Below are 11,618 nucleotides of genomic sequence, written 5' to 3'. Positions count from 1 at the left end.
TATGGCTCTCGCGCATGCTTATGTATATATATATATATATATTATAATAGTGATGCCCACAGTGGCTTGATGGCCTTATATACGCATATATATGTGGTACGACGGTGCCATAGGCGTACCTCTGATCAGGTAAATATGATGATGATTCGCACAGAGGCCTGACGGCGCTATATGCACGTGCATATACATATATATACTGTATTCATGCCTATCATGGCCCACAGTGGTAATACAGAGCCAAGGTTGAGTTTCTTATTCTTATATTACATTGATGTCTTTCCTTATGTTTTTATCTGCCTTACTTACTCGGTACTTTATTCGTACTGACGTCCCTTTGCCTGGAAATGTTGTATTTCATGCCTGCAGGTCCCGATAGACAGGTTGATGGTACTGCCAGTAGGTTGCCAGCTCAGCGAAAGGTGTTGTTGCTCTCCATATGCTTCGGAGTTGCTTTTATGAGTCAGTTTACTTATGTATACATGTTTATGGGTATGGAAGGACCCTGTCCTGACTTTATGACGTTTATGTACTCTTTAGAGGATTGTGGACAGATAGATGTCATGTATATAGATGTTTTGCATGGCCATGTTCGCCTATAGTTTGACATACGGATGTCCATGTCAGCCTTATTTTCCCGTATATCTTATGTATATCTTGTTAGGGTCATTTCATGTCGAGTATTCCTTATGTTTTATTCAGGTTGTCTCATGGCGACCCCCTGGCCCACTAATGTATGTTAGTAAGACTATTGTCACAACCCTAATTACTGATCGTGCGGGCACCTACCTTATTATCACTAGTAGGCGAACCCTTACCCGTTAACCCATTAATCATTAGCCAACTTCAACTTCTTTAATCATTTATTAACAGTCAATAGACAAGTGAATGAATCGATAAATAAAACAAGTCATAATTAATAGATAATATAAGTGTGAAAGTCTAACTATTACACCCCCAAAATCTGAAAGTCATCGTACAAAGAATCTAACCAACAACGTCTAAAGAATGAAGTATATCTCAAATATAAAAAATAACATTTGGAATGAAAGTAGCCATCTGGAAAGAGATATCTTCAGGTGGCATGGTTGGATGGAAGCTCACCCTTAGATCTGATCGAGCAAACTAGCTTCAAGCTAGAGATGTAATCTGGATGAAATCTCTGGAACACAATCTACACTCACAAAGGGTGCAACAAGGTAGTATCAGTACAAACACTATGTACTGGTAAGCATCATAGGCCGATTAAGATTAGTTCACGTATATAAGTATAAAATCAACAAGATAGACAGATAGGCACTTAATACTCAAATCTAAGTAACAGAATATCCCATAACAGAGTCACAACCTAAGATGAAGCTTCTAACCCACAAGTCCGTCAAGTTTCAATAATCTCCCCTGATAATCACAAGCCCAAGTTCGTTCCTTAGGTAGGGTTACTAATCCACAATTTTACTCAGTCAATGGTCATCATTATATTACAATAGGAATTTAACATCCATACCAAAATCATAAACAAACGAGCTAATAATAATGCAGAATAACATGTGATGATGTGCAATGCAGAATATGATGATGTGTAATGCAATGTAATGCAATGCATTGGCCAAATACACACTGTACACACATGCTATTGATGTCATAGCTCAGTAGTAATGACCTGCAGGGGACCCATGGTGTCCATGTACCACACGTTCCGGATTCACTCCTCAAACCCGAGTATAAACCTCCGCTCCGGAACGAACCTCGGACTCAGGCCACATCAATGTATCCCTTCATTTTCGGAATGAACCTTGGACCACGAGCCATAATCTAGGTTATATATGTGCCTTTCCATATATTTGTACGTAACGGTCTTTGTTGTCGTCTTATTATCCATGCTCAAATCATCAAAGACAATGTATCAAATAGTATCACAAGTTCAACAAGAAGATTATATCAACTTCTTCACTAATTTCACATCATAATGTATGTCTCAACGTATTAAAGTTCATTAGCATGTATGGACTATGAACAATTAGCAATATCAATGTCAAACACAAGGCATCATGCCATAAGTCTTCCAAACCATTTCCATCATGCATGAGTGTATGAATGCATAAATGACTGTAAACGTTGTCAACTAATGCAAGGCAATAAAGCAACAGTGAAGGTACAAGTCACAAAGCCACAAGTCATATTAAGACTTGGATCAACTCAGCCATGAAATGAATCATACAATCGTCTCAACCAACATAACAGTCTATGTCCCTCATTACTTCCACATGTAGCAAGTACACCTCAGAACTGAGTTTTGTCTAACTAAGAAGCTCCACTTTTCTATATATTATCATCAACAGTAAATCATGCATCAAGTTTTCATCTACATACCGTCATAAGTTTATATCACAATTCAAGCCTAAACTCATTATCCTTCCTTTCTCTGATAATACAGGTCACAATAAGAGAGAACTGAGTACAACACGACAATTTAGGCGATAAGTCTAATCACAATAATAGGGCAACAAGCCACCATCAACAACAATCAACTGAATAGAAATCCATCCCGAATCGCCACAGTATGAATACAACTACACCTTACATTTTCGTACATAAAGTAACGACGACGACCCACAAAATCAGATGTCATAGCAACCTAGCTAATATCCAACCAAAACACCATGTCCGAAGACCTAATCATGCTTTCTCCCGTCAATTCTATACAATACATACGTTTCACTAATCAAAGTCTAACTAAAGTAAGTCATAACCTACCTGGAATGCTGAGCAACAGTCTCGAATTGCCAAACCCTAGCCTTGCCTTCCTCTTTGGAGAACCTCAAAACGATTAACGTCTATCAAATATGAATTCTATGTCATAATACGAATCTAACGATACCCATATTGCCATAGTTTTACCCGAAACCCCAAAATGGACCCAAAATAGCTAAACCCGAGCCACAAGGGCAAAACTAGAATTTTATTAAAAATTCAGATACAATATAGTCAAAATAGTACTCAACGAGTCCAGCGATACCAGTATTGCTATACTTTTAGAAAAATACCCAAAATACCCCTACCATGTGAATCCGGGTTCGTGAGGGTAAAACGGGAAATTTAGTGCACAATTATGTTACCCATCATCTAATTAACCTTCAATCTTAATTTCATGAAAATCTATTCGTCACAAGATATTCAAATTCATCTTTTCTATTTTTAGCCCTAGGGTTGTTAACCGATTAGTTCTTCACAATTAATGCATTGGAATGACTATGAGATGATGATAATTGACATATAAGTAACGATACTAAGTTAGAATCTTACTCCAAAGTGCTTTTGAATGATTTTCCATTGTTATCTCCCAACCCTTCAACTATTGAAGGTTTCATCAATTCTTAGGTTCTAATCTTGCACCCACCATTAATGGAGCTTAAGCTTGTCATGGGATTTGAAGAAGGATTGATAAACAATCACATAAGGGTTTGCACTTACCTTCAAGGAAGAACGTCACCCTAACTCTAGGAGAATAGACTCTCACATTCTAAGTAAGTGTTTTTGGGTTTAGGATGGGAAAAACTTGAAAAAAAAGACATTAAAAATGGACCTACTGCCCAGTTGGGCCGCTGTGGCGCTCACCAGGCCGCTGTGGCCGTCACCAGGCCACTATAGCGGTCCTCTGGTCGCTGCCAGCGGCCAGCTGGAACAGCCCGAACTAAAACGGGCATAACTCCCTCATCCGGAGGCTAAACGTGTCGATTCTTTTTCCTATAGCTTCGTCATTTCAATACAGATCTAATGGTTCAGACCTCACTCAAAAACAATGTCGTATGCTCAATCTGGAGCCGTTTCTATCCACAGACCTTTGGCGAAAACACCGAATACGAGCGCGATAAAACCCCAAACCCATCTGAAACTCTTTGGAACCTCACCAAAACATGTGGACAAGTTCAAAATCATCATAATAACATGTTGGAACTTCCAAAACATTGAAATAGGGTCATCCTAACGCGGCGTTGACCGTGGTCAACTCTAACTCGTCAACTTAACTAGTTTCTCCATGAATGACTCGATTTACACTCAAACGTTGTGGAGACCAACCCAACGACTTCATTAAGTCATAGATCATACTAATGGGACTTGGGGAAGGGTCAATAAGGTTTAATGGGTCAAACACTATAACGACTAAAGGGGTTGTTACATCAGATACCAATTTACCCTTCGTTCGTCCTCGAACGAAGAAGGAGAGTACCCAGGTTGACTATAACCCAATAACATGCATCATAACCACATGGAAGCCTCCATGGTGCTAAGTGCGCCCTAACCACTATACATTCGTCTTATCAGCCAAAACCCTTTCTAACTTTATCACAAGGACCCAATTTCAATATTTCTGTACTCGAACCTACCACAGGAATTACTACAACACATAGGCATCATCTAACATATCAATGTTAGATCATACAAATCCCAATTTATACTTCTAATGATTAGAACTTCTCTAGACTTTTATGATCACCAACGCGATCAGCAAATCATTCGTAGATAAGTAAACTAAGATTTCCTATCTCAACATGCTTTGATAAATGCCAACTATGTCAATCTTTTACCTATCAATCATTCACGCCAAGTAAGAGTTTATCAAGGACTTACCCGAACCTCTCTGTTTCTATCACTTACTCAATACTACAAAAGGACCATGTGAACCCAACAATCGTTATCTATTCCACCAACTCATTTACTCCTTTTCCTCGAGACTAATTCGTTAGGACACTCTTCATAACATCTCGTCCTGTCGGAATTGTTTAACATCCCTAATTTCTCACATTATGGAAAATTTATTATTTATCAAGAAGTCACAACAATATGTCAACTCTTAAACAAATCTCAACTACCATTAATTTATTACTTATTCCTCATATCTATCTCAACAAACCAAGACTCAGCTACCCGCTTCACTAAGTTCATACTTAACCCCTTTTGGACTTAGAAAACTAATTAAACTAAGACTACCATTACTTTAATATGACGGAATTTAACTTAGAGATCCCAAAATAAACCTTACCTTAGCAAGATGCCGCACAACTCGGGAACACCAACCAACAAACATATAAGCAAGCTTAATAACCATATAGGTAAATACGAAAATATAGTAAAATAAATAATATCGTCTCTCACTAGCCATAAGTGACCCAATAACCACTAGAATCTTCATATCTGTTATCCAACCAATGTCCCCTATAGCCTATAACATAAGCGAACTTATCAAATCATAATAACCCTCGAGTCGACTTCACATTGTATAACCTCAACATAACTCTCAAATTATTAGCTCTTGTTTTGAATGATCCCCCTTTTTATCCTTAATCAATCTTAGTCTAGATTAGAGATTTAAACTTATGGTTTACTACTTCATGAAATCCCATCTTACTATTGGCAAGACTCACCCATTAAACTAATATTTAAAGCCTATTACTCAATTCTCAATGCTAAGGTAGAAACTCATCTTCTCCAACTAGTCCCCATACATTTGCACCATTAATTCAAGCCTAAGATGATAGATAATCATAAGATAAGGCAAGGGAGCTCACCCCCAGAAGAAACAAATTCAAATTAACTGTAACCGTCGACCGCTGCGGCAGTCAATTTACCGCTGCAGCGTCTCGCTATAGCGGGCAAGTGCCGCTGTAGCGGACCAACTCGAAACTCCTCCTTCTCTGTGGCGGACATGGTTCCACTATAGTGCTATCGCTACAGCGGTCCAGTTCCCGCCATAGCGGACACACTCAATCCCGTCTGACCGCGGCGGCGGTCAATCTATCGCTATGGCGGTCCCGCCGTATCTGTAATCCGTCCGCTGCAGCGGTACCACTGAGCCAGTAAGCTCACTAATTCTCATAGTTTTTCACTCTTCCACACAACACTTCATTCGAGGCCTAACAAATGCAAACCAAATATGCATATTAATGTAAAACACCATAGAGACTCACCCATGGCCTCGAAATCCCCAATGAAGGTCTAAATTCCTGCGTCACCACCTCCCCCCAATAGACTCAATACAACCAAACAATAATCGCAAACTTCTCGCGTAACAGTTTAGTGGACGGGTTTCCACCATTCGGGGAAGAATAAGACAAGGAACTGCAGATACCAATTGGAATCGTCAGGTACCAATTTGAATGAAGTAGCACGAAAGAATGAAAGAAGTGGAAGTTTCCTAGGCATCACATAGCCTCTCGCATATGGATACAGAGCTCTTCGTACCGATCCGCAAAACTCTACTAAACGCGTCCTTGTACAACCAGATGCACAAACCTAAAGCTCTGGAACCAACTGTCACGACCCTAATTACCGATCGTGCGGGCACCTACCTATTATCACTAGTAGGCGAACCCTTACCCATTAACCCATTAATCATTAGCCAACTTCAACTTCTTTAATAATTTATTAACAGTCAATAGACAAGTGAATGAATCGATAAATAAAACAAGTCATAATTAATAGATAATATAAGTGTAGAAGTTTAACTATTACACCCCCAAAATTTGAAAGTCATCGTACAAGGACTCTAACCAACAACGTCTAAATAATGAAGTATATCTAAAATATAAAAAATAACATTTGGAATGAAAGTAGCCATCTGGAAAGAGAGATCTTCAGGTGGCACGGATGGATGGAAGCTCACCCTCGGATCTGATCGAGCAAACTAGCTTCAAGCTAGGGATGTAATCTGGATGAAATCTCTGGAACACAATCTGCACTCACAAAGGGTGCAGCAAGGTATTATCAGTACAAAAACTATGTACTGGTAAGCACCGTAGGCTGACTAAGATTAGTTCACGCATATAAGTATAAAATCAACAAGATAGACAGATAGGCACTTAATACTCAAACCCAAGTCACAGAATATCTCATAACAGAGTCACAACCTATGATGAAGCTTCTAACCCACAAGTCCATCAAGTTTCAATAATCTCACCTGATAATCACAAGCCCAAGTTCCTTCCCTAGGTAGGGTTACTAATCCACAATTTTACTCAGTCAACGGTCATCATTATATTACAATAAGCATTTAACATCCATACCAAAATCAGAAACAAACGAGCATATAATAATGTAGAATAAAATGTGATGATGTGCAATGCAAAATATGATGATTTGCAATGCACTGGAAAAATACACACTGTACACACATGCTACTGATGTCATAGCTCAGTAGTCATGACCGGCAGGGGACCCATGGTGTCCATGTACCAGTCGTTATGAATTCACTTCTCGGACCCGAGTATAAACCTCCGCTCTGGAACGAATCTCAGACGCGGGCCACATCAATGTATCCCTCATTTCCGAAATAACCCTCGGACCATGAGCCATAATCTAGGTCACATATGTTCCTTTCCATATATCTGTACGTAATGGTACTTCCTGTTCTCTTATTATCCATGCTCAAATCATCAAGTACCATGTATCAAATAGTATCACAAGTTCAACAAGAATATTATATTAACTTCTTCACTAATTTCACATGACAATGTATGTCTCAACGCATTACAGTTCAGTAGTAAGTATAGACTATGAACAATTAGCAATATCAATGTCAAACACAAGGCATCATGCCATATGTCTTCCAAACCATTTCCATCACGCAAGAGTGTATGAATGCATAAATGACTGTAAATGTGGTAAATCAATGCAAGCCAATAAAGCAACAGTGAAGGTACAAGTCCCAAAGCCACAAGTCATATTAAGACTTGAATCAACTCAGCCATGAAATGAATCATACAATCGTCTCAACCAACATAATAGTCTATGTCCCTGTTTACTTCCACATGTAGCAAGTACGCCTCACAACTAAGTCTTGTATCATGAAGATGCTCCACTTTTCAATATATTGTCACCAACAGTAAAACATACATCAAGTTTTCATCTACATACTGTCATTAGTTTATATCACAATTCAAGCCTAAACTCATTATCCTTCCTTTCTCTGATAATACATGTCACAATAAGAGAGAACTGAGTACAACACGACAATTTAGGCAATAAGTCTAATCATAATAATAGGGCAACAAGCCACCATCAACAACAATCAACTGAATAGAAATCCATTCTGAATCGCCACAGTATGAATACAACTACACCTCATATTTCCGTACATAGAGTAACGGGGGCGAGCCCACAAAATCAGAAGTCGTACCAACCTAGCTAATATCCAACCATAACACCATCTCCGAAGACCTAATCAAGCTTTTTCCCGTCAATTCTATACAATACATACGATTTGCTAATTAAAGTCTAACTAAAGTAAGCCATAATCTACCTGGAATGCCGAGCAACAATCTCGAATTGCCAAACCATAGCCTTGCCTTCCTCTTTGGAGAACCTCAAAATGATTAACGTCTATCAAATATGAATTCTATGTCAGAATATGAATCTAAGGATACCCATATTGCCATAGTTTTACCCGAAATCCCAAAATGGACCCAAAATAGCTAAACCCGAGCCACAAGGGAAAAGCTGGAATTTTATAAAAAAATAAGATACAATATAGTCAAAATAGTATTCTACGAGTCTAAACGAGTCCAGCGATACTAGTATTGCTATACTTTTAGAAAAATACCCAAAATACCCCTACCATGTGAATCTGGGTTCATGAGGGTAAAACGGGAAATTTAGTGCACAATTATGTTACCCATCATCTAGTTAACCTTCAGTCAAAACACTATAACGACTAAACGGGTCATTACAACTATGGATTTACATTAGGGTGGTGCTCGACAATTAAGACCTGGGTGCCCGTTGCGGCCCTCCTGTATGGGTCGTGATAAGTCCCTCGCGAGTGATTCCCAAGGCTTCTTATTTGAGTTTCCAAGGTGAAATTGTTCCAGCCCGCAACTCGAAAAACTCTTCTATTTATATCTGTCCTTCCTATCACGAGATAGTATTCAGACTTATATGTATTTCCATTTAGACTTATGTAGTTTTGTAGTGGCTCTTGTACTATTACTTGACCGGATTCTTGGGGTTTTGTTTGTACTTCCGCACCTTCGATATTTATTATTTGATTTGAGACTGCTTGTATTATTTAATCTTCCGCATGTTAATTTTAAAATTGGTAAAGTAAGGGAAGGGTTCGCCCACTAGGGGCGTTAGCATGGGTGCCCGCTCGACCCACGAGTTAGGTCGTGACAAGAACAAAGTGGCCATGTTAGAGAATGATATGACCAATGCTCACGGCGAGCTTTCCAACATTGAGATTTCTCGTGATTGCCTCTGAGCTAGATGCCAAAAGTTAAGACTTCACCGTGATTTAGCTATCTTGAAGACCCGGAGGGAAACTCTTGAAAAGGAATGTTCCAGTGACTTCGACATTCCTACGTCCCTACTTGGCGCGGAAGTCGATTTGGAAGCAGTTGAGTTGGCTAATGAAGATATCCAAGGCATTGAGGGAAATTATACGGGGAGTGAATATTTTGACATTGCACCAGCTACAGGAGATGCTCCAAATGCTTAGCCCCTTTATTTTCTGTTTTAAGCCTCCTTTTTACTGAACTCTAATTTAATTTGTGAACCTTTTTAGATTAAACCTGGGCGGACCATGGGACTGGGCATGCTGGTCCCTTTCACGGGTTTGTAACAAATTTCAAGGTTGTTTTTTAGATTCTTGGACATATCTTTAGCTTTATTGAATGACCTAATTTTGCATCTCATAATTGTCAAATTCCAATATCTCTAATTGTTTCTGAAAGGAACCAACTCGAAATAAACCTTTCTTGTAATAACTGGACTCTTTCGATGAAAAAAACTCCTTGAAGAATGTTTACTTAGTCTTAGTTTGGTCATATCAAAAAAATTGTACTTCACTCTTTAAACAGAGATATTTTCGATAAACATGAAGCCCTACACTTTTGATCTTTCATAATGAGATTTTCAAAAGAGAATTTTAGCTTCAATCAGTTTGTACTTTCAGAAATGACATTTCTGTGCCATTACGTCTTTCCATTATAAAAACCATAACGACTGGCTGTTAAGAAGCATCCTTGCTTCATTTCTCGACCTCAATTTATCAATAATGAACTCTTACAAAATTCAGCTTTTGGTGAATGTCGAAGTTTCTTTATTCCCTCTTAGCTTTGTTCGTATTACCTTTTCCGAACTCTTTCAGTCTAATTTGTTTGGGGCATGTCACTTCCGAATGTATTTTTTATATGGTTTTATTACGAAAAATAACTTTTGAGTGTCTACTTTGAATAATTTCATTCGGGTAAAATAATTCTAAATGCGTTTGTTACAACCGGTTTTCATATTGGTCGGGCATAATCCTTCCGACTTAATTATTTATATAAAGGCCTTATACTTATGTTGATGAATTAGATGTCTCTAATTCATTTTGGCACATTTTCTTGAATGTAAGCTTTTCATTTGATAATTCATTTACTCTAACAGCATTTCAAAATTCTTAAGTATATGTAATTCTAAGTCATAGTATGATATTTGTAGAGAAAAAGTCTATTTGACTGATGAATTTCTCTCTGTTGATTTATAATGATGAATACATTAAATCATGGAGAGGGCTGACTAAATTATCCGGACTTCTTGTTTAACCGGTTTTAAGCCTGGCAATGAGTCCCTAGTACTACAACATTATTTTCAAGATAAATTCTCTAAAGAAAACTTGGGCATCTCCTGTCCCTTTCTTCGGTAGTCCCCATTACTCTATTTGGGTTTAGCCTCTCGATTTCATATCTAACACTGAATGAACAATCTACGATGCCTTTTTATCTTTGCAACCATATCATGACCAAATTTAGGATCGCGGGGGCACCTATCATTCCCACCTCGGTAGGCGAACCTTCAATCAAACAAAACATTTTCCAAGTAAAGAACAAAATTCATTTTCTTCAATATAAGAATAATTAACAGTGGAAATCAAATCAATTTATTAACCCAAATAGCGGAAGTGATGACAACAGATAAATAAATACAATGACTCACCTCTATTCCCACGACTTGGTCTAGACTAGTACAAGCGCGACTAATGTGAAATCGGAGTACAATATCGTAAGATAAAAGAGTGACCTGTACATATGAGTGCCTCTTAGGGCGGATGCCATGCATGCTTAGCTTTCTTGAAAAAAAACATTTCTTGTTCATATATATAGAAAATAGAACATATCATGTTGCCGAGGCGTCGGCCCGATCCATTTAGCCACATATGTCCCGCGTCCGGGATGATATCATGTCATATAATACCAACTGACCAGGTGGATACGCGTCTATAGCGCTCTGGCCCTCTTTCCCATATTCATATACATGTATCATGTACATATATCGTGTTCATGTATCATATACATATATCATATAAGCAGCATGCAGGAGAGCCCAAGGAAAGTTATATCTCTATCGGAGTGACGCAAGGTCGGTAACCTCCGATTACGTTATGGAATAATCATGATCTTCATGTCTCGCCTTGGAGGAACTAGCATTATGAGGTGAGACTGTCAATGAAAATAACATCAAGAGAAAACATAAAATAAGGCCATAAATCTCATAAGGTGTCAATCCATATACTTTGGAGTCTTTAGAAAATGGAGTCACTCAATGAATAAAATCGAGGGTCAAGAAATGGTTCATCATCTCATATT

This window comes from Lycium barbarum, chromosome 4 (genome assembly GCF_019175385.1).
Source record: "Lycium barbarum isolate Lr01 chromosome 4, ASM1917538v2, whole genome shotgun sequence".
In the NCBI taxonomy this organism is placed as follows: Eukaryota; Viridiplantae; Streptophyta; class Magnoliopsida; order Solanales; family Solanaceae; genus Lycium; species Lycium barbarum.
This window is presented reverse-complemented; position numbering follows the sequence as displayed.